The 25,591-nt window shown below is 48.9% G+C and overlaps 1 pseudogene across 1 annotated transcript in view; it reads right to left on the reverse strand.

Moving 5' to 3' along the window:
* Nucleotides 1–1,690: 1,690 nt before the first annotated feature.
* Nucleotides 1,691–25,591, reverse strand: part of LOC122562327 (uncharacterized) — a 171,956-nt pseudogene continuing 148,055 nt past the window's right edge. The window contains exons 17-20 of the transcript XR_015761445.1: nt 14,162–14,312; nt 8,640–8,727; nt 7,809–7,913; nt 1,691–2,816 (exon numbers count right to left, since the gene is read on the reverse strand). The product of XR_015761445.1 is annotated as an uncharacterized LOC122562327 (transcript). The remainder of the gene's footprint in view (nt 2,817–7,808; nt 7,914–8,639; nt 8,728–14,161; nt 14,313–25,591) is intronic.

Here is a 25,591-nt window from a genome sequence, read left to right on the forward strand (position 1 = left end):
AGCCGGCTCGTCTCCAGCACCCGGAGGGCGAAGAGGCGCGCTCCCGGGTCCGAGTGAAAGGCGCGCTCCCGGGTCCAGAATCACTGGGTATCGGGACGTTGGATCCGTGACCTTCTGGAAAAACAACTGGGGGCACTGACCCCCCCCTCAGTGACCCCTGACCCTCAGTGACCCCTGACCCTCAGTGACTCTGACCCTCAGTGACCCCTGACCCTCACTGACCCCCCCACCCCCACTGTGACCCCACCTCCATCCCTCCCCACCCTCTCAGAGTCTCCCCAACCCTACTCCTGTATCATTGTCCACCCAATGGGGGATATGGGCACTGACCCCTGACCCTCAGTGACCCTGACCCTCTATGACCTCTGACCGTCACTGACCCCACCTCCCCCCCACACTCTCAGTGTCTCTCTAGCCCTACCCCTGTATCACTGCCCACCCACAGACAATGGGCCCAATGCCGTGTAATTCCTTGGGATCCCACTCTGCTTGCTTCATCAATGGCAGTCATTTCCAGAACCTTCCCATTTATTCCAACCATGCCTGAACTGAGAACGCTTTGGCAATGCTCTCACCCACTCCCTTCAAACCACAAGGTTCTGGCCCATTGTCACCATTTTGTGCCACTGTTTCCCTCATTCCTGTAACTTGCTACTCTCCACGCCTGACATTCCCAGTTACATTATTCCATCTCAGGATAAGCCAGCGGTCACAGTGTGGGACATCACCAGGAACGCCATTGTCCTCATGTGCAGTGGAGAACAATTACACACCAAATAACTCTGAGATACCACCGTCCATCTCAAAACTAAAAGTCCTTTTTAAATGATATTTATTCAGATGAACAAAGTGTGGGATCAGTGGTTTGACATTCCAATACAATGAACAGAACAAATCAGTTTGCAGCAGGATAACTCATACAATTCTGAACAAAACAATTTCCAGAAGAATTGAGAGAGGCACAAGCAAACTGAGGAGGTGCGCCAGAGGATTTGCTCACAAATACTCCCGGGACAGTTGGTCATTTGGTCACTATGAGGGTAGGGCAGCAGTGAGCTAGGCTGGGGAGAGGGCGAGAAGGCTGGTGTGGGTGGAGCTGGTATGGATGCAAGTGTAGGCGCAGGACTTTGGCTAGGGCTGAGGGTGGGAATGGAGGCTGAACTGGTGGTGGGTGTGTGATGGAATGGAGAGGAATTTGGTCACTCATTGCCAATACCAGGGGAGCGGGCTAACTTGCTGCCTTGGTGACTTTATCACGATTGTGTTAGAGGGTTACAGCTCCATGTTTAACACCCAGATCTCCCATCTAATGTTATCATTCAAAACTAAAGGCAGAAAATCTTTGAGATTCCTCTGACAGGACAGAATGTTTGGATCTGCCTAGGAGCTTGCTCCTTTTACACTCTGTTCATGTCCAGTAAGATTTAATTTGAATGTTCCTGGGGTCACACAGACCAAGAAAGTCATTATTGACTCCGACTTGTGCTGGGGAAACTGCTGAGCTCAGTCCCCTAACTAACTAATGTCTAAACCCAGACACAGGTTCATCACAGCAACTCTGAATATTCTCCACCACCCTCCCTGCTTTAGCATACATCCTCCCCCTGTACTCTCTCCTACCCCTCCTCTGTCAATGCATACCCCCCCCCCCCTCTGCTCTGACCCACCCACGCTCTCCTGTCATTCTCATCCCTCACCCTGTTTCAATACTTTGACCACGTCCTGAGGACCCTAGTCTCCCCCGATTTCTCTCTGTCCCCATACCCGTATCCCTCACTACTCCCAATCCAGTCCTGACTAACTCAGCCCCAGCTCCTAGCAACAATCTCTGTGTAGAACTGGGATGGACTCACACTGCTGTCAGGTGGAGCCCAGACCACTGAGAGTTGACTCTGGTTTCAGCATCTACAGTCATTGTTTTTACCTCACATACTAACTCACAGTGAACTTCATTCAAACCTAAACCATCCTGGCAGGCAAACCCACCCTGAGTTACACACTTTCTAACAAACTGCATTATTCAGGAGCACATGAAGAATGATATTGCTGTTTGATCTGGTTATTGTAAAGAAGATGGTGATGAGCTGTCTCCCTGAACCAGTGCAGTCCACCTGCTGTGTGTTGATCCACAATGCCCTGTGGGAGGGAATTCCAGGATTTTGTCCCAGCTACACTGAAGGAACGGCAAAATATTTCCAAGTCAGGGATGGTGTTGGGCTTGGAGGGGAACGTGCAGGGGGTGGTGACTGTTACTACAGAGAGCACTGTGTGTTTGGGCCTGACTGCTGTCATTGTTGTACTGGTAATGGGAAATGATGAGAATCTGGGTCAGTGATGAGTGATAATTCTGCCCAGGGCTACATGGAGATGTGGAACTCCTTCAGCAGTTACCTTCATTAACAGCAGAAAGCACAATGTGAAGGAACCAACTTGGGCAAAAGCTGCCTGTTTATTCACAGCCAAAGTGACCAAATGTTTTCAGAACATCTTCCCTAACAAACAAATCTCGCTCACTTTAACATTCCTAGGAGCACCTGTCACCTTCCTCAGAAGCCAAAAGCCACAGACACACAACTGAATTCTTTAACAAAACTTTTCCACATATATTCATGAGTTTTAAATATTTAGAGGCTTGACAGGTGCCTGTGGTTCTACTCCTGAGGGCACGGGTACATCCAGAGGCTGCTCTGTTGATGGGCCAGACAGTGAGGGCTGATCTGATGATGTCTCGCTCCCAATGCAAGGACACAGCAGTGATGGCTCAGTCAGGCACTGACAGTCATGGTCTGAGAACATTTCCTTTGGCATTACTGAACCTGAAAGGGAACATGATAGATGGTTAGATTGCCTCTGGGTTACTGTAGACCGTGTCTTGTACTAACACTGTGACATGTTTGAAAGACGGATCACTGAGAGACCATGCCCAGTAAAGCCACCTCAGTCCCATCACTGCTACCTGTACAGAATGACCAATAGTCACAATGCCTACCTGAGGATCTGACACAGAAATTCATTGATACCTCATTCACTGTCAGAAACATCCATTCGCTTCATCACTGATGCTCTGTAGAAGCAGCGTGTACCACCTACAAGATGCATCGCAGCAACTCACCAAAACTCCTCCCAAAACCACCACACCTAGAAGGACCAAGGCAATGCATTCAGATGAAAATCACCCCCTTCAAGTTCCCCTTCAACACTCACCATCCTGACTTGGAAATATATCACTGTTCCTTCACTGGTGCTAGGTCAAAATCCAGAACGAGAGGGCATAGGTTTAGGGTGAGAGGGGAAAGATATAAAAGAGACCTAAGGGGCAACTTTTTCACACAGAGGGTGGTACGTGTATGGAATGAGCTGCCAGAGGAAGTGGTGGAGGCATTTGGATGGGTATATGAATAGGAAGGGTTTAGAGGGATATGGGCCGGGTGCTGGTCAATGGGACCTGATTCGGTTGGGATATCTGGTCGGCATGGATGAGTTAGACTGAAGGGTCTGTTTCTGTGCTGTACATCTCTATGACTCTTTAACTCTAATTGTCAACTGGATGTGGCAGGACTGCAGAGCTTTGATCTGATCTATTGGTTGTGAGCTTGCTTAGTTCTGTCTATCACTTGCTGCTTATGCTGTTTGGCACATTGTCCTATTTGGTAGCTTCACCAGATTGACACCACCCTGCCCTCCATTCTCAGGTTTGTCTGGTGCTCCAACCTAGAGTACATTCTGTGTCCTTCTGCCAAATACTGTTCAACATAGAGGAGTACTGTTTCATCAGCTGAGGGAGGACGGTACGTGGTAATCAGCAGGAGGTTTCCTGGCCCATGTTGAACCTGAAGCCTCAAGTCTTCATGGGGTCTGCCGTCAACATTATGAACTCCCAAAGCAACTCTCTCCTGACTGTATCCCACTGTGCTGCCCCTGTGCTGGGCCTGTTCTGTCAGTGAGACAGGGCACATCCAGGGATGGTGATGGTGGTAATGGCCAGATTGGAAGGTAAGGAATGGCAGCAGCTCATCCTGTGAAAGATGCTATGTAATAGACAATAGACAATAGGTGCAGGAGTAGGCCATTCTGCCCTTCGAGCCTGCACCATCATTCAATATGATCATGACTGATCATCCTCAATCAGTATCCCGTTCCTGCCTTATCCCCATAACCCTTGATTCCACTATCCTTGAGAGCTCTATCCAACTGTTTCTTGAAAGTACCCGGAGACTGGGCCTCCACTGCCCTCTGGGGCAGAGCATTCCACACACCCACCACTCTCTGGGTGAAGACATTTCTCCTCATCTTTGTCCTGAATGGTCAACCCTGTATTTTTAAGCTGTGTCCTCTGGTTCGGCACTCACCCATCAGCGGAAACATGTTTCCTGCCTCCAGAGTGTCCAATCCTTTAATAATCTTATATGTCTCAATCAGATCCCCTCTCAGTCTTCTAAACTCAAGGGTATACAAGCCCAGTTGCTCCAGTCTTTCAGTGTAAGGTAGTCCCACCATTCCAGGAATTGACCTCGTGAACCTACGCTGCTCTCCCTCAATAGCCAGAATGTCTTTCCTCAAATTTGGAGACCAGAACTGCACACAGTACTCCAGGTGTGGTCTCACCAGGGCTCTGTACAGCTGCAGAAGAACCTCTTTGCTTCTATACTCAATCCCTCTTGTTATGAAGGCCAGCATGCTATTAGCCTTCTTCACTACCTGCTGTACCTGCATGCTTACCTTCATTGACTGGTGTACAAGAACACCCAGATCTCTCTGTACTGCCCCTTTACCTAAATTGATTCCATTGAGGTAGTAATCTGCCTTCCTGTTCTTGCCACCAAAGTGAATAACCATACATTTATCCACATTAAACTGCATCTGCCATGCATCTGACCACTCACCTAACTTGTCCAGGTCACCCTGTAATCTCCTAACATCCTCATCACATTTCACCCTGCCACCCAGCTTTGTATCATCAGCAAATTTGCTAATGTTATTGCTAATACCATCTTCTATATCATTAACATATATTATAAAAAGCTGCGGTCCAAGTATTGATCCCTGCAGTACCCCACTGGTCACTGCCTGCCATTCCGAAATGGAGCCATTTATCACTACTCTTTGTTTCCTGTCAGCCAACCAACTTTCAATCCAAGTTAGTACTTTGCCCCCAATACCATGCACACTAATTTTGCGCACTAACCTCCTATGTGGGACTTTATCAAAAGCTTTCTGAAAGTCCAGGTACACTACATCTACTGGATCACCCTCGTCATCTTCAGAGTTACATCCTCAAAAAATTCCAGAAGATTAGTCAAGCATGATTTCCCCTTCATAAATCTGACCTATCCTGTTACTGCCATCCAGATGTGTCGTAATTTCATCCTTTATAATTGATTCCAGCATCTTTCCCACCACTGAGGTAAGATTAACTGGTCTATAACTTCCTGCTTTCTCTCTCCCACCTTTCTTAAAAAGTGGTACAACATTAGACACCCTCCAATCCGCAGGAACTGATCCCGAATCTATCAAACTCTGGAAAATAATCACCAAAGCATCCATGATTTCTCGAGCCACCTCCTTCAGTAACCTGGGATGTAGACCATCAGGCCCTGGGGACTTATCAACCTTCAGACCTAACACCAATTCCTGGCAAATATAAATTCCCTTAAGTTCAGGTCCTTCAGCCACTGTTACCTCAGGGAGATTGCTTGTGTCTTCCCCAGTGAACACAGATCTGAAGTACCAATTCAATTCTTCTGCCATTTCTTTGTTCCCTGTAATATATTCCCCTGTTTCTGTCTTCAAGGGCCCAATTTTAGTCTTCACCATTTTTTTCTTTTCACATACCTAAAAAAGCTTTTACTATCCTCCTTTATATTTTTGGCCAGTTTACCTTCGTATCTCATTTTTTCTCTGTGTATTTCCTTCTTAGTAATCCTCTGTTGTTCTTTAAAAGCTTCCCAGTCCTCCGATTTCCCACTTATCTTTGCTATGTTATACTTTTTCTCTTGTAAAGTGAGCATCTCTTTGCACTACAGACTCTTTGGTCCTACCTCTCAGCAACAAAATTAATTCTATGAGAACAAAAAGGAAATCCAGAAATTCCCAGGTTTCTCTCAGTGATAAATTACTATTAGCCAGATACAAATGTTGTCTAAGTTCTGTCCAACACCTCCAGGAATGTTCACAACATGATCAGAGATACAAGATGCCAAACTGATTCACAAAGTAGACACAGTTCAGTCATTCACTGATCACGAACTTCTGTAATGGGGCTGTGAACCATCCCTCGGTGCTCCACTCAATGGTTCATCCCCAATACTCAGCAACAATGGCTCAAGACTGGGCACAATAAACACCCAAATCCTAGAAGAATGGGCACAGCTTTTTAACCACATCCACCATCAGCTTTCCACAATCAGCATACTGCCACAAAATTGCCACCAGCTAGTCTTTTAATTAACCTCCCACACTCTGTTAAAAATCCCACTAACAGAATCACACACCTACCTATGAGTAGCTATCACAGTGCTAGAGGTGACAGCCTGGAAAGAGACTGACTGAATTGTTTCAGTCCAATATAGCAGCACAGAACCATCCCACAAGAATACAAGGTGCCTCTACTGTCCATGTGTCCAAGTGGCATAGCTGCCCCAAGAGTGTGGCATGGGCTTGCTCTCTGATGCACAAGACAATCAGCCCCAAGACAGAGGTTCAGCAGGAGCCTGAGTGAGGAAGGAGCCATCGAGAGCCAGTGCTCCTCAGTCCAGGGAGCTGAAGCTGAGGACAGGGAGCTGAGCAGGAAACTCTCTCGGGCAGTTGATTATGAGACAAGTGCTACAATTGCCAAAGCAACTTCTAAGAGCAGACTTCAACGATCTGTCTGGGAATGGACAGGAGTGAAAACCCTGACAGGACTGAACACAGGAATATTCCTGTACACCCTGCTTTACACAGGAGAATACTACAGTCATATATCGGCACGTCCGGCAGATCTATCACTGTCACTGGACAAGTCTTCAGAATCGACAGAAGATCAAAGGAGAGGAAAAAGAAACACTAAACGTTGAAACGCTCACTGAACCTGTCACTGCAAACACCCACAACACAATTAACACAGGCACAACCGGGTCAGGCTTGACACAGAGCCAGAATGATCGGCAATCATGTACAACTCCCTCAGCACCGACCATCCGACAGTGCGGCACTCCCTCAGCACCTACCCTCTGACAGTGCGGCACTCCCTCAGCACTGACCCTCTGACAGTGCGGCACTCCCTCAGCACTGACCCTCCGACAGTGCGGCACTCCCTCAGCACTGACCCTCCGACAGTGCAGCACTCCCTCAGCACTGACCCTCCGACAATGCGGCACTCCCTCAGCACCGACCCTCTGACAGTGCAGCACTCCCTCAGCACCGACCCTCCGACAGTGCGGCACTCCCTCAGCACTGACCCTCCGACAGTGCGGCACTCTCTCAGCACCGACCCTCCGACAGTGCGGCACTCCCTCAGCACCGACCCTCCGACAGTGCGGCACTCCCTCAGCGCTGACCCTCCGACAGTGCGGCACTCCCTCAGCACTGACCCTCCGACAGTGCGGCACTCCCTCAGCACTGACCCTCCGACAGGTTGGGCAGCACTGTGTGGGGTAGCACCTTGTGACAGAGAAAGAGTACTGTTTGAGATAGTTCCCTCTCGGTGAGCTCTGTGAGAAACCCCTGTGGGTGAGCTGGGTCAGTGGTGAGTGAGTGCCCTGAGGGAGGGCAGTTTGAGTGAAGTGTGTGGTGTGGAGTTCTGGCGGGTGAGATTTGAATGCTCCTACCTGGTGGTTTGATGGACGGGAGGTGCGGACAGCACAAGGGATTGCAGGCTGGTCTGCACGATGAGCTCTTCCGAGAGGGGCAATGAGCAGGTCTGCACTTGTTCACTGTAAGAGGAAAGAGCATGTGAGACCGTCAACAGTCTGACCTGTCAGTAACAGCAAGGTAACAGGGGCATTGGAGAGACAGGGATTGGGGAGCAGATGGGGGCAGGGGAGCCGCGACAGGTACTGGGGGGAGAGTGGGGGATGGGTGCTGATGAGGATAGGGGTGGAATTGGAGACAGAGGGGGAGACAGGGACTGGGGAGTTGGGGATGGGGTGGTGGTGAGTTGGGGGCAGTGTCGGAGATAGGGTGAAGTGAGGGTGGGGGTGTAGTCAGGGACGGTGGGCGCAGGGAGAGACAGGGAGCTGCGGGGGGAGGGGGAGGGGGAGGGGAGGAGACAGGGAGCTCAGTGACACCCATGACTGGATTGTTCCATGAGTGATGACAGGTACTCAATGGCCTGAAGAGTCTCAGTCTGAACTGTAAATGAAAGCTGAAGGTGCTGGACCCTCATAAAGCAAGGTTTTGGACTGCTGAGAGTGTTTTGATGGGAGTGGGGACAATACCGAGCTGTAGCTTTGTGAACATTCTGAATATAATTCCCACAGACTGCAGAAAGCAGCCCCAGAAATCTCTGCAAATCAGAATGGTTTGAAAATATGAAAATTCCAAAATAACTCCAAGAAATACTGAACTTCCAGCTTGATCACTGCAAACTAAAAACCCAATGACAAATGAAAGTCTGGGTTGTGGATAGTGTGTGAGCGTGGAGTGCTGGTGTTCCATACCATCCTTGGCTGTTAGAGATGGCAGCTTGCAGCTGCTCCTTGTCTTCGGGAGCTGTACCTCCACATTGGCCACCACCGAATCTGCCCTCTGTTAGAGAAGGAAGGGAGGTTAGCACCCATTCACTGCTCTGAGGGTGAGAAGCACCAACAACAGTGTGTGAGCACCAATGATCACATGGCTATCCCTGAGAGACACTTTCGAATCAACTGCTCAGGCATGTACTGACGCAGCTCTGGAGCAGGTAAGTCTCCTGGTCCACAGCTAGGGACACTACCACTGCACATCAAGAGCCCATAATGTCAGAGATGAAGGCTGTTATCCCAATATACCAGGAGACATGGCCCCATTAGCCCACTGTGTAGGTAAGGGACAGTTTTAAAACAAACTCTGGATACACCAACACTGGCACTGGGTACACTGATACTGGAGACCCTGACATTAGATACACCAACACTGGCACTGGATACACGACACTGGGTACCCTGCTACTGGATACACTAACACTGGCACTGGGGACACTGTCACTGGGTACACTGACATTGGATACACCAACATTGGCACTGGATACACCCACACTGGGTGCCCTGCCACTGGATACACCAACACTGGCACTGGGTACACTGATACTGGAGACCCTGACATTAGATACACTAACACTGGCACTGGGTACACCGACACTGGGTACACTGACATTGGATACACCAATATTGGCACTGGGTACATTGACATTGGATACACCAACACTGGCACTGGGTACACCGACACTGGGTGCCCTGACATTGGATACACCAACACTGGCACTGGGTACACCAACACTGGGTACACTGACATTGGATACGCCAACACTGGCACGGAGTACACCGACACTGGGTACCCTGACAATGGATACACCAACACTAGCACTGGGTACACTGACACTGGTTACCCTGACATTGAATGCACCAACACTGGCACTGGGTACACTGACACTGAATATCCTGCCACTGCATACATGAACACTGGCACTGGATACACTGACACTGGATGCCCTGCTACTGGGTGCACTAACACCGACACTGGATACCCTGACATTGGATGCACTAACACTGGCACTGGGTACACCGACACTGGATACACAGCCATTGCATACACCAACACTAGCACTGGGTACACCGACACTGGATACCCTGACATTGGATACACCAACACTAGCACTGGGTACACCGACACTGGATACATCACCATTGCATACACCAACACTGGCACTGGGTACACCGACACTGGGTACCCTGACATTGGATTCACCAACACTGGCACTGGGTACACCGACACTGGATACACAGCCATTGCATACACCAACACTAGCACTGGGTACACCGACACTGGATACCCTGACATTGGATTCACTGGCACTGGGTACACCGACACTGGATACACAGCCATTGCATACACAAACACTGGCACTGGGTACACTGACACTGGATACACTGGCATTGGATACACTAACACTGGCACTGGATACACCAACACTGGGTACACTGACACTGTATACCCTGACATTGAATACACCAACACTGGCACTGGATACACAGACACTGGATACACTGACATTGGATACACCAACACTGGCACTGGATACACCGACACTGGATACACTGACATTGCAAACACCAACACAGGCACTGGGTAGACCGACACTGAATATCCTGCCACTGCATACATGAACACTGGCACTGGGTCCACTGACACTGGGTGCACTAACACCGACACGGGATACCCTGACATTGGATACACCAACACTGGCACTGGGTACACCGACACTGGATACATCGCCATTGCATACACCAACACTGGCACTGGGTACCCTGACATTGGATACACCAACACTGGCACTGGGTACACCGAAACTGGGTACACTGACATTGGATACACCAACACTGGCACTGGGTACACCGACACTGGGTATCCTGACATTGAATACACCAACACTGGCACGGGGTACACCGACACTGGGTACCCTGACACTGGATACACCAACACTAGCACTGGGTACACTGACTGGTTACCCTGACATTGAACACACCAACACTCACACTGGGTACACCGACACTGAATATCCTGCCACTGCATACATGAACACTGGCACTGGATCCACTGACACTGGGTGCACTAACACCGACACTGGATACCCTGACATTGGATACACCAACACTGGCACGGGGTACACATACACTGGGTACCCTGACACTGGATACACCAGCACTAGCACTGAGTACACTGACACTGAATACACCAACACTGGCACTGGGTAGACCGACACTTAATATCTTGCCACTGCATACATGAACACTGGCACTGGATACACTGACACTGGAAGCCCTGCTACTGGGTGCACTAACACCGACACGGGATACCCTGACATTGGATGCACTAACACTGGCACTGGGTACACCGACACGGGATACCCTGACATTGGATACACCAACACTGGCACTGGGTACACCAACACTGGATACACCGCCATTGCATACACCAACACGGGCACTGGGTACACCGACATTGGGTACCCTGACATTGGATACACCATCACTGGCACTGGGTACACCGACACTGGATACACCGCCATTGCATACACCAACACTGGCACTGGGTACACCGACACTGGATAACCTGACATTGGATTCACCAACACTGGCACTGGGTACACTGACACTGGATACACTGGCATTGGATTCACCAACACTGGCACTGAATACACCAACACTGGATACCCTGACATTGAATACACCAACACTGGCACTGGGTACACCGACACGGGATACCCTGACATTGAATACACCAACACAGGCACTGGGTACACCAACACTGGATACACCGCCATTGCATACACCAACACTGGCACTGGGTACACTGGCACTGGGTACACCGACAGTGAAGCCATAGGGGTAGAACTTCAAAACCATCACATTACTACCATACCCTAAAAGTTCAGGGAGACACAAGAGCAGGTATACAGGCAAAGTTCGGTGAAATAAAACTAAAGGGTAGGGAGACTGGGTGATTTCAACTTCCCCGGCATTAACTGGGGTAGTCATAGTGTGAAAGGTTTTAGAGGGAATTCTTAAACTGTATCCAGAAGAGATTTTGCAGCCAGTCTGTAGAAAGGCCGAGGAGAGGTGATGAACTGGGATTTAATCTTAGGCAGTGCAGCTGGCCGAGGGTTTGGAGTATCAAAGGGAAGCATTTTGCAGGCAGCGATCATAACTCCATTAGTTTCCAGACTGTCCTGGGAAAGGACAAGAATGGGCCTGAAATCAAACTTCTCAATTAGAGGGAAGCTGGTTTTAATAAAATCAGATAGGAATTGGCCAGAATGGACTGGCAGCTGATACTTTCAGGTAAATGTGTCAGAAAACTGGGACCCATTTAAGGAGAAAATAGGGAGAGTCCAGGGTCAGCATGTTCCAATAATTAAAAAGGCAGGATCATCAAATCCTGTGAACCCTGGATATTGACGGATACATGGGATTGGAGAAAGACAAAAAGGAAGGCTTCTGGCAGATAACTAGGGCTCAAAAGAGCAGAGGCCCGAGAGAAGTTCAGAATGTGTGAGGGGAAACTTAGACAGGAAATTAGAGGAGCAAAATGGGCGATGAAAGAATAATGGCAGGTAAAATAAAAGGAAGTCCTTTGTTATTTTACAATTAAATTAAGGGGGATATACGATAACTAGGAAACTTAAGGAGCACAGTGGGAATTTGCATATGGAGCCAGCAAACCTTCAGGTCGTAATGGTATAACACGGCGTTTCTTCAACACAAATTGGCTCTAACACAATTGATAAATTGTGGATGCTGTTTGGATAACGCGATCTTTCGACTGAAAAGGTTTAGCGATTTTCCACAGTGTGAGGTCAGAGGAACACAACTGTTGTGTTATAGCAGGACGACCTGTACAGAATTGGCTGACTGGTAGAAAGCACAGGATGATGGCTGATGGTGTGTGTGCGACTGAAAATGTGTCCAGTCGGGTTCTACAGGGATCTGTCTTGCTGTTTGTGGTTTATAAACCAATTTAGACTTGAATACTGAAGGGTTGATCAGTAAGAAGACAGTATGAAAAAGTGGTGGGTTGGTAAATAATGAGGAGATGGATAGCCTTAGAGTACAAGATGATAAAGATAGGCTGATACAATCCGGAAAAGAGAGAGATAAGAAGTCTCCAGGGCTTGATGGGATCTGCCCTCGGTTAATGGAATACAATCCGGAAAAGATAGAGATAATGCACTTGGGAATGACAAGCAAGGTAAGGGATATACATGGGGCGGGGGGAGGGGGGGGGGGGGGGTAGGACCTGGGAAGCATGAGGACTCAGAGGGACCTTGGTGTGCATATCTCCTGTCCCTGAAAGGAATAGGGCAGGTAGAGACAGTGTTAAGGAGACACATGATACGTCTGCCTTTATTAGCCAAAGCACAGCGTTTAGGAGCAGGGAAATGACGTTGGAGCTACATAAACAGTTGGTTAGGCCACAGTTAGAGTATTTTGCATAGTTCTGGAATCCACATTGTAGGAGGGATGAGATTCAACTGGAGCAGGGGCAGAGCTGATTTGCCAGGATATTGCATGGAATGAGAGCTTCAGTTATGAAAAGAAATTGGATAAAATGGGAAGCAAAAACAGAAAGTGCTGGAAAACCTCTGCAGATTTGGCAATATCTGTGGAGGTAAAGCAGAGTTATGTTACAGGTCCAGTGTCCAATCTTCAGACTTCAGAGACAATGACAGATGGGTAAAATTCTGAGGGGTATTAACAGGGTGGATAGGAAGAAACCTTCCCTCTTGATGGATGGATCAAATGGACCAGGGGCACAGATTGAAGGTAAGAGGCAGGAGGTTTAAAGGGGCCATGAGGAAAAACATCTCACCCAGAGGGGGGTGGGAATTTGGAACTCACTGCCTGTAAGGGTGGGGGAGACAGAAACCCTCATTACATTGAGGGAGGATTTCGGTGTGCAATTGTGGGCCGGGTGATGGAAAAGGGGGTTAGAATGGTTAGGTGGTTGGTTTTGACCCAGCACAGACTCGATGGGTTGAAGAGCCTTTTTCTGTACTGTAGACCTCCATAACACACCAAAAGCCTTTCATCAGGATCCAGGCGACACACCCTCATCCAGAGGACACCCCCCCTTCCAGAGGACACACCCTCATCCAGAGGACACCCCCCCTTCCAAAGGACACACCTTCATCCAGAGGACACACCTTCATCCAGAGGACACACCCCCTTCCAGAGGACACACCTTCATCCAGAGGACACACTCCCTTCCAGAGGACCCCCCCCCATCCAGATGGAACCCCCCCCCATCCAGAGGGCACACCCCCTTCCAGAGGACACACCCCCCACCCAGTGGGCACACCCCCTTCCAGAGGACACACCCCCATCCAGTGGATCCCTGATCTAGAGGACGTGCCCCCCCCATCTAGAAGACACCCCTTCCCTCTCCACAATTGAAAAGGACACCCCCCGTCCATCTCTGGCTAAACCTTGTTGGGGTGCTCCTCATCCAGCAGCATGCTCAGGTGGTGATCATATCCCTTCAGGCCTCGGCGATGGTAACCAGACGTCAGGGTATGAGTCCCACCACAGCTCCGGGCACTTGGTGGCAAGTTCTCAATCAGATCAGAAATCCGTTCTCTGAGAAAAAGGGAACAGGTGACAGACAGAGTCCGACAGAATGATTCAATTTTAAACATGATCTGACAGCCAGCCCCATCATTAGTCCCAACCACTTGGGGTCTTAATGATTGAAGGATACTCCTCCTCAGCCCCTCCTCCTCATCAGGTTTTGTTCAGTGTCCACTCCCAGAACAAGTCTCCAAATCACTTACAATGGCGTTTCCACCCTCCAAACTGACCACCCTCCAAACTGACCACCCACCAAACTGACCAACTCCAAACTGACCACCCACCAAACTGACCACCCACCAAACTGACCACACACCAAACTGACCACCCACCAAACTGACCAACTCCAAACTGACCACCCTCCAAACTGACCACACACCAAACTGACCACCCTCCATACTGACCACCTCCAAACTGACCACCCACCAAACTGACCACCCTCCAAACTGACCACCCACCAAACTGACCACCCTCCAAACTGACCACCCACCAAACTGATCACCCTCCAAACTGACCACCCACCAAACTGACCAACTCCAAACTGACCACACACCAAACTGACCACACACCAAACTGACCACCCACCAAACTGACCACCCACCAAACTGACCACCCTCCAAACTGACCACCCACCAAACTGACCACCCTCCAAACTGGCCAACTCCAAACTGACCACCCACCAAACTGACCACCCACCAAACTGACCACCCACCAAACTGACCACCCTCCAAACTGACCACCAACCAAACTGACCACCCTCCAAACTGACCAACTCCAAACTGACCAACTCCAAACTGACCACCCACCAAATTGACCACCCACCAAACTGACCACCCTCCAAACTGACCACCCTCCAAACTGACCACCCACCAAACTGACCACCCTCCAAACTGACCACCCTCCAAACTGACCAACTCCAAACTGACCACCCTCCAAACTGACCACCCTCCAAACTGACCACCCTCCAAACTGACCAACTACAAACTGACCACCCTCAAAACTGGCCAACTCCAAACTGACCACCCTCCAAACTGACCACCCTCCAAACTGACCACCCTCCAAACTGACCACCCTCCAAACTGACCAACTCCAAACTGGCCAACTCCAAACTGGCCAACTCCAAACTGACCACCCTCCAAACTGACCACCCTCCAAACTGGCCACCCTCCAAACTGGCCACCCTCCAAACTGACCACCCTCCAAACTGACCAACTACAAACTGACCACCCTCAAAACTGGCCAACTCCAAACTGACCACCCTCCAAACTGACCACCCTCCAAACTGGCCAACTCCAAACTGACCACCCTCCAAACTGACCACCCTCCAAACTGACCACCCTCCAAACTGGCCAACTCCAAACTGACCACCCTCCAAACTGACCACCCTCCAAACTGGCCAACTCCAAACTGACCACCCTCCAAACTGACCATCCTCCAAACTGACCACCCTCCAAACTGACCACCCTCCAAACTGACCAACTCCAAACTGACCACCCTCCAAACTGACCACCCTCCAAACTGACCAACTCCAAACTGACCACTCTCCAAACTGGCCAACTCAAAAGTGACCACCCTCCAAACTGGCCAACTCCAAACTGACCACCCTCCAAACTGACCACCCTCCAAACTGGCCACCCTCCAAACTGGCCACCCTCCAAACTGGCCACCCTCAAAACTGACCACCCTCAAAACTGACCACCCTCAAAACTGACCACCCTCAAAACTGACCACCCTCCAAACTGACCACCCTCCAAACTGTCCAACTCCAAACTGACCACCCTCCAAACTGACCACCCTCCAAACTGACCACCCTCCAAACTGACCACCCTCCAAACTGGCCAACTCCAAACTGGCCACCCTCCAAACTGACCACCCTCCAAACTGGCCAACTCCAAACTGACCAACTCCAAACTGACCACCCTCCAAACTGACCACCCTCCAAACTGACCACCCTCCAAACTGGCCAACTCCAAACTGGCCACCCTCCAAACTGACCACCCTCCAAACTGACCACCCTCCAAACTGACCACCCTCCAAACTGGCCAACTCCAAACTGACCAACTCCAAACTGACCACCCTCCAAACTGACCACCCTCCAAACTGACCACCCACCAAACTGACCACCCTCCAAACTGGCCAACTCCAAACTGGCCAACTCCAAACTGGCCACCCTCCAAACTGACCACCCTCCAAACTGACCACCCTCCAAACTGGCCAACTCCAAACTGGCCACCCTCCAAACTGACCACCCTCCAAACTGGCCAACTCCAAACTGACCACCCTCCAAACTGACCACCCTCCAAACTGACCACCCACCAAACTGACCACCCTCCAAACTGACCACCCACCAAACTGACCACCCTCCAAACTGACCACCCTCCAAACTGACCACCCTCCAAACTGGTCAACTCCAAACTGACCACCCTCCAAACTGACCACCCTCCAAACTGGCCAACTCCAAACTGGCCACCCTCCAAACTGACCACCCTCCAAACTGACCACCCTCCAAACTGGCCAACTCCAAACTGGCCAACTCCAAACTGACCACCCACCAAACTGACCACCCTCCAAACTGACCACCCTCCAAACTGACCACCCTCCAAACTGACCACCCACCAAACTGACCACCCTCCAAACTGACCACCCTCCAAACTGACCACCCTCCAAACTGGTCAACTCCAAACTGACCACCCTCCAAACTGACCACCCTCCAAACTGGCCAACTCCAAACTGACCACCCTCCAAACTGACCACCCTCCAAACTGACCACCCTCCAAACTGGCCAACTCCAAACTGACCGCCCTCCAAACTGACCACCCTCCAAACTGACCACCCTCCAAACCGACCACCCTCCAAACCGACCACCCTCCAAACCGACCACCCTCCAAACTGACCACCCACCAAACTGACCACCCACCAAACTGACCAATTCCAAACTAACAACCCACCAAACTGACCACCCTCCAAACTGACCACCCACCAAACTGACCACCCACCAAACTGACCACCCACCAAACTGACCAATTCCAAACTAACAACCCACCAAACTGACCACCCTCCAAACTGACCACCCACCAAACTGACCACCCACCAAACTGACCACCCACCAAACTGACCACCCTCTGACTCTCACCCATCACAATAACTCAGCGAGTGTTCAATCACTGACACAGTCTCTCACCACAGCAACGTCTTCATGGCATTTTCCGACACGACCCAATCTTAACTCTGTGAAGAAGGTGGTGATCTGAGCACATCGAATTCAGCCGGCATCCCTGCTGTCTTCTGTCCACTTTCCCGTCCACAAAGTGTACCCCCAGATCTTTCATTATCAATCTTATGTTTAAAACCTCCCATTCCCTGTTCACACTTCCCATCACAGAGTGCAAACACTGACCCAGAGCAGGCCTCCCCTCCCCGTTTCCCCATCACTGCTTCAGTACACACCTGCATTCCCCTCACCCTACCACTCAGACTCAATTAACCATAAACTGAAGCCCCACCTTAACCATCTCCAACTGGGATGGTAATGCCACTGGGCTAGTAATCCAGAACCCAAGCTGATGTTCTGGGCACGTGGGCTCGAATCCCACTAATGGCAGAGGGAGAAATTAGAATTTAATAAGTAATCCAGAATTAAAACCTGGCCCTAATGGAGTTTACTATCAGTTGTTGTACAAATATATGGTTCAAACCTAACGTGCTTGCCTGGTCTGACCTAAAGCTGACATTAGACCCACAACAATGTGGTTCATTCTTAATGCACCCTGAAATGGCCAAGCAAATTCACCTGGAGTATTGTGTGCAGTTTTGGTCGCCATACTATAGGAAGGATGTGGAGGCACTGGAACTGGTGCAGAGGAGGTTTACCAGGATGTTGCCTGGTATGGTCGGAAGATCATATGAGGAAAGGCTGAGGCACTTGGGGCTGTTTTCATTAGAGAAAAGGTTTAGGGGTGACTTGATAGAGGTGTATAAGATGATTAGGGGTTTAGATAGGGTCGACAGTGAGAATCTTTTTCCACGTATGGAGTCAGCTATTACAAGGGGGCATAGCTTTAAATTAAGGGGGTTAGGTATAGGACAGATGTTAGGGGTAGGTTCTTTACTCAGCGAGTCGTGAGTTCATGGAATGCCCTGCCAGTAGCAGTGGTGGACTCTCCCTCTTTATGGGCATTTAAGTGGGCATTGGATAGGTATATGGAGGATAGTGGGTTAGTATAGGTTAGGTGGGCTTGGATCGGCGCAACATCGAGGGCCAAAGGGCCTGTACTGCGTTGTATTCTTCTATGTTCTATGTTCAAATTGTCCAGTTTAAGGGGTGATTAGGGATGGACAGTAACTCCTGTCCCAGCCAATCACTCACATCCCACACACAAAAACAAACTTCCTGGAATCTCTTCCCTTTTCTGAAATGCATGGCCATGCCAAATATTGCTCTCAGCCTGAACTCTCCCTCAACTCACCCAAAATGGAGTATAACAATCCTCTTTGACTGTGACATGATGAATTATCTCTCTTTGACCTCTTGTATTCCAGTGACCCAGCAATCATTCTTTACCTCTCCAGTAGCTTAACCCTGTTACCATTGCAGCTCCCCAAATCTATTCTCAGGTCCCCTACCCACCTTCTCCCCTCCTCCATCTCCCTCTCTCTCCCACCCTCCACAACCTCTCTTTCCCCCTCCTCACCTCTTTCTCTCTGTCCCTCTGTCCTCCACCTTCCCCCACTCCCCACTTCCTCCTCAATGCCTGTGGTATCATCTATTTAGTAAATATTCATCCTGGATGATTCCACCTAATGGAAGATCAAAACGATCTTGGATTCTTGTCAGAAACTCCCTTTTCCAGTTCCTTCCCTGACCACTGTCTCATGCAGAATTAGCTCATTCACAATCTCTCAGTATTGTATCAGATCCTGAGCTCCCTTTCCATCCCTATGGCTTGTCCATCACTGAAATGACCTCTACCTTGAGCATTAATCACCTGCCATCATCCAGAATCCCCTTAAATCTCCTGATTTCCTACAATCTCAAAACTTACAGGACTCCTCATCTCTCCAGAAAGCCAGATATTCACCAGAACCCCTATATCCATCTGGAACCCCAAATGGTACCAGGTACCTCTGTAACCCCAGAGCCCTGGATTCACAGAGCCCCATGTCCCTCAGTGGGCCCAGGGATTAAAGTTAGATTGAGTACTCTCTCTGGGATCTTTCCTAGAATCATAGAATCCCTACAGTGTGGAATACGATCTTAACCTAAATCTGGCTAAGTTTCCTTCAGGACCTTATTAACACAAAATATAATAGGTCTGTGTGTATATCTTGATTGTTGTACTCAGCAAACACATAGTGCTGGTTTCTCAAAGATTTCTTCATCCAACCTTTATCAGGTGTTGGCTGTCTTGTTGGGAACTTATGACAATGATTGAGTTTCTGGAGAGAAACAGAGGTCAGTCCTCAAAATCCCAGTTTTGCCAGGGCTCCTTGATGCCTTACTCGGTCAAATGCAGCCCTGATGTCAAGAGCTGTCCCTCTCCCCACCCCTCTGGAATTCAGCTCCTTTGTCCAAGTTTGACCCAAGGCTGTAATGAGGTCAGGAGCTGAGTGACCCTGGGGGAACCCAAACTGGGTGTTACTCAGCAGGTTATTGCTGAGCAGGTGCTGCTTGATAGCCCTGTTGATGAGCCCTTCATCACTTTACTGATGATGGAGAGTAGACTGATGGGGTGGGAACTGGCCAGGTTGGATTTGTCCTGCTTTTGATATCAAGGATATACCTGGGTACGATGCTGTGAGTATGACTATGTCAAGTGGTTGCTTGATTAATGAGGAGCTCTCACAATTTTAGCAGAAGGCCCCAGATATTGGTCAGGAGGATTTTGTAGAGTTGATAATTTCTGGAGCCCAGGTTGATGCCACGAGGTCTATCCGTTTTTAGTGGTTTGAAATAAGCATGCAATTCAGAACCAACATTTTGCTGTGGGTCTGGAGTCACCTGTAAGTTAGACCAGGTAAGGACAGCAGCTTCCTTCCCGAGGGGATATTGGTTTCATTGTCATCATTACACTTCTAATTCAAAATGGTTTGAAATTCAAACCCCACCTGCCATGGTGCAGTTCAAACCCATGTCCCCACAGCATTGTTTGGGAGCCTTTGAATGATTGATTGAATGACAGCACCTCTCTGCCTTTACATGCCATGAACATCAACTAGCCACAAAAGACATGACCCACTATCACAAATGTCCTTATATGGATGAGGGAGGACACCACTTTGACTGAGACAACACATCCATCTGAGGACAAGCCTGAGACATGCACGAGAATTCCTAGAGGCATGGCAATCGAACCGGAACTCTATCAACAAACATATTGACTTGGGTCCCATTTACCACCCTCTGAGAAAAAGAACAAGAAATGACATCACCATAGGAAATGACATCACCAACCCAAGGAAACTTAAATATTTAAACAGAAAGTGGGCTACACCACCAGTGCTTCATCCGGAGGCTCACTGAAGATGTTATCTAGTATGGTGATGAAACATTTGAAAACGAACCTTCCAGCTCAGCGAGCAAACCTCCATCTAGAACCTCAACCTGAGATACAAATCTTCTCAAAATTCGCTAAAGACATATTCTGTCAAAGCTTTTCATCTTACAGTTGTCAGGGATTTCACAAGAATTCAACTTCAAAAAGAAGAAAAACATTTTGTTTGCATGGGAACAGAGTATAGATTGGTTAGCAAATTGACTCTGATTGTTAGAGGCGTTACCATGGGGAATGGACCCTCTACTGGTGATTGATAGTTAACTGCCTTTAAATTAGACGGGTCGACTCTGGTTGGAGCATTGACCTGAGAACTGAATCAAGTAACAGCCAAGTTAAAACCAGTGCAGTAACCTGAGATGGTTTCTTATGAAGTATGTTCCCAGCAGAGGAGATAGAGCATTTGTGCAGACCACCCATGATGCTACGCATTGGGCCAAAGGCAGAAGACCAGCTTTCTAAAGTCCTCAACAAAGCGTTTAACTGAGAATGAGACCATTGCAGAAAGCACTTACCCCATTTTCACCAGTACTTTCATCAGACTGCTCTACTGTGCTGAAGCATTGCTTGTTAGAAGGCGCTCTTTGGGAACACTCTCAAAACATATCAGTTACTTATACTCTCGGCTCTAAACAAACAGTTAATGAAGTTTAAATTCATAGTGATTTTGCCCATTTGTTTCTGACAATAAGGAGAGGGAAGCAGGTGATTAGATGATGGGAGTGTCACTATTTCACAGTGGAAGTGATTTGAAAACATCATGAATATTTGCAGAGAATCACTACGCCTTGATCCAGTTTTGTGTAGGTATCTGCTGGGCTCTCCCTCCCACTAACACAGTCTCTTCAATCACAGCTAATTCATTGAACATTACCAGATCTAGAGTAGAATCCCTGGCTGTCTCTAAAATGTACTCTTGAAAGACATTTTCCTGAAAACATTCTAAGAATTAATTTTCCAGGCTACCTTTTCCAATGTAACCATGGCTATTGTAGTGTCCTGCCCCTTTTACTCTGATCTAGACTGTACCTACTGTTAATGGGCTTAGAAGGTGTTTCTACTAGTGACCTTTTATATTTCCTATCTCTTACCTGCACCCAAAACTGATACTAGTTGTCACTCTGAAGTAAATGCTATCTCTCCCTAATACTATAATCACATCCTTAATTTTCAGAGCTACCCACCATCTTTTCCTAGCTTCTGATCTTTCAAACTGTTAAATATCCTTCAATATTTAGTTCTGAGGCTTTGTTATCATATTTCTGTAGTGGCTCAACACATTATTTATAAATAAAGAACTGCAGATGCTGGAAATCAGAAACAAAAACAGAAATTGCTGGAAAAACTCAGCAGGACAGGCAGCACCTGTAGAGAGAAAGCGGAGTCAACATTTTGGGTCCAATGTTAAAATCACATAATACTAGGTTATAGTCCAACAGGTTTATTTGGAAGCACTAACTTTAAGAGTGCTGATTCTTCATCAGGTGGTTGTGGAGAATAAGATTGTAAGACACAGAATTTATAGTAAAAGTTTACAGTGTGATGTAACTGAAATTATGTATTGAAAAAGACCTGGATTGTTTGTTAAGTCTCTCAGCTTTCAAAATCACCATGTAGGTTTCAGTTCTTTCATATGTAAATCACAAAACTTTTTTAAAAGTTACAGAGGCTACGGCAACAAATAAATGGACACTGCACAACAATCACCAGACAGGAGGGTTCCCTCCCAGTCGGCGAACACTTCAGCGGTCTGGGACATTCGACCTCGGACCTTCAGGTGACCATCCTCCAAGGCGGACTTCGGGACAGGCAACAATGAAAAGTGTCCGAGCAGAGGCTGATAGCCAAATTCGGTACCCATGGGGATGGCCTCAACCGGGACCTTGGGTTCATGTCACACTACAGGTGACCCCATTGCACTATACGCACATACAGACACTCATACACATGCATACTCAGACCCTCTCTCATACACTCCCACACACTCCCCCACACACCCTCTCACAGACCTAAACCCCTTTACACTCTCACACATGCACACACCTTCTCACAGACACTCATAGCCCTCCTCCCTCCCCCCCACACACACATATATATATAAGTTTGTGGGGTGAATTTCTACTTGCAGAATTACATTATATTTTACTCAAAAACTGCATGAATCCATGTAAGATTCTGTAAATCCGTTTTTTAGATTAGAATCAGTCTGACCATTATGGCACAGACAGCCTCACACAGGGGAGCTCACACCTTCAAAACCTTATCTGGGCTGACATGACACCAATTGTTAAAGGTCACTCGAGAATGTAACTTTTAAAAAAAGTTTTGTGATTTACATATGAAAGAATTGAAACCAACCTGGTGATTCTAAAAGATGAGAGACTTAACAAATAATTTGGGTATTTTTCAATACGTAATTTCAGTTACATCACACTGGAAAGTTTTGCTGTAAATTCTGTGTCTTACAATCTTATTCTCCACAATCACCCGATGAAGGAGCAGCACTCTGAAAGCTAGTGCTTCTAAATAAGGACTGTAACCTGCTGTTGTGTGATTTTTAAACTTTGTATACCCCAGTCCAACACCGGCGTCTCCAAATTATTTTGGGTCCAGTGATGCTTCTTTACAACTGGCTATAGCTAGGAAAAGGTTGGTATACACAGGTATACTGAAGATGCAGTGGAGGCAGGGGGAGGAATAAATGAGAGGTGAAGATGGAACCCAGAGAGAAAGGAAACCAGTTGGAAAGATAAAGGAATGGGTAAAGGTCATCCTGGGAGAGTCAGCCTGCTAATGGGGAATGATAACGGCTGACAATGAGCCAATATGATGACAAGGCCTGGGGTGTAGGGCTGGGGATAAGGACATGGGAGAAGGTGCTCAGAGGTGAGAGGGGAAAGATATAAAAGAGACCTAAGGGCAAAGTTTTCACACAGAGGGTGGTACTTGTATGGAATGAGCTGCCAGAGGAAGTGGTGGAGGCTGGTACAATTACAACATCTGGATGGACATATGAATAAGAAGGGGCAGCTGGAAAATGGGACTAGAATTATTTAGGATATCTGATCGGCATGAACGAGTTGGACGGAGGGGTCTGTTTCCGTGTTGAACAAAGTCTATTTATTAATATGTGGGCTAGCACTTTTTCCATTTTGTTACAAACACTGGGTTACAAATACCTCACCCAAAATTCTATCTACATCTTGTTTTGCAAGTTGGCCTCAGCAGTTGATGTGCCCTCACACTCTGTCACACTCCGATTATTATGACCCAAATTATCACCCTGGTCTTTATCTCACTGCTTTCCTTTGATATGCCATATCCTTTCTTACTCGTTGCCTTCCCTCTACTGTTTTGGTTAAAGACCTTCCCAAGGTCCTCATTATACGTTTTGTTGAATCACTGTTCCCCACACGGTTCACGTGGGCCTCCTGTTAATGATACAGCTCTCTTTTTCCCCAGCTCTGGTACCAACGTCCCATGACCTAAAACCCATTCCTCCCCCATCAACATGTGAGCCATGCATTTACCTCCAATTTGCGAATGGCTCAGGTAATAATCTGGGGGGGGGGGGTTGCTTTTTAATTGAACTCCTAGCTACCAATAATCCTGAAACAGATCCTGTTGTTGTTGTTCATATGGACCATGAGCAGTGAATGCTCCCCGCCCTGCTGTCAGTCACTCTCTCTCCAGCTGTGAATGGAAGCTCCTAACCTCTGGCCCTGGGCAGTACACACAGCTGTCCTTGACTCTCTCCCTCAGCTTCAGAGAACATTGTCTCCCCCCTCCGTACTGATCCTACTGCCACAACATTCCTGTTAACTGCTTTCACTCAAATAGCTACGTGTGTCATGGTCAGTTTGTTTACCACAACCCCCTTACCCTGACAGGTCCTGCTCTGGTCCACACGAGCTGTAAGGACCTTGAGTCTCTTGGATAACTGTAAGAGCTGACGCTCCTGAACTTGTAGCTTCTCACCTTCTTCACTCACACTCACAGCCACGTCTCTGACGTCACAGCTAAACTCGACTGCACTAATCAAACAAGCATGACCATCTGGCTGAAGGAAACTGCCTCCCTCCCTGAGGGGTCAGCAGTGACAGTGACCAGGCTGGGGTGTGGGAGTGATCAGGCCGGGTGTGGGAGTGACCAGGCCGGGGTGTGGGAGTGACCAGGCCAGGTGTGGGAGTGACCAGGCCAGGTGTGGGAGTGACCAGGCCGGGTGTGGGAGTGACCAGGCCAGGGTGTGGGAGTGACCAGGCCGGGTGTGGGAGTGACCAGGCCGGGTTTGAGTGACCTGGCCGGATGTGGGAGTGATCAGGCCGGGTGTGGGAGTGACCAGGCCGGGGTATGGGAGTGACCAGGCCGGGGTATGGGAGTGACTAGGCCCGGTGTGGGAGTGACCAGGCCAGGGTGTGGGAGTGACCAGGCCAGGGTATGGGAGTGGCCAGGCCGGGTGTGGGAGTGACCAGGCCGGGGTGAGTGACCAGGCCGGGTGTGGGAGTGGCCAGGCCGGGTGTGGATGACCCAGACTGGGTGTGAGTGACCAGGCCGGGGTGAGTGACCAGGCTGGGTGTGGATGACCCAGACTGGGTGTGAGTGACCAGGCCGGGGTGAGTGACCAGGCTGGGTGTGGGAGTGGCCAGGCCGGGTGTGGATGACCCAGACTGGGTGTGAGTGACCAGGCCGGGTGTGGGAGTGGCCAGGCCGGGTGTGGGAGTGGCCAGGCCGGGTGTG

This window comes from Chiloscyllium plagiosum, unplaced genomic scaffold (assembly GCF_037043375.1).
Source record: "Chiloscyllium plagiosum isolate Xiang-an unplaced genomic scaffold, Cpla_swu_hap1 HiC_scaffold_25, whole genome shotgun sequence".
Taxonomy (NCBI): domain Eukaryota; kingdom Metazoa; phylum Chordata; class Chondrichthyes; order Orectolobiformes; family Hemiscylliidae; genus Chiloscyllium; species Chiloscyllium plagiosum.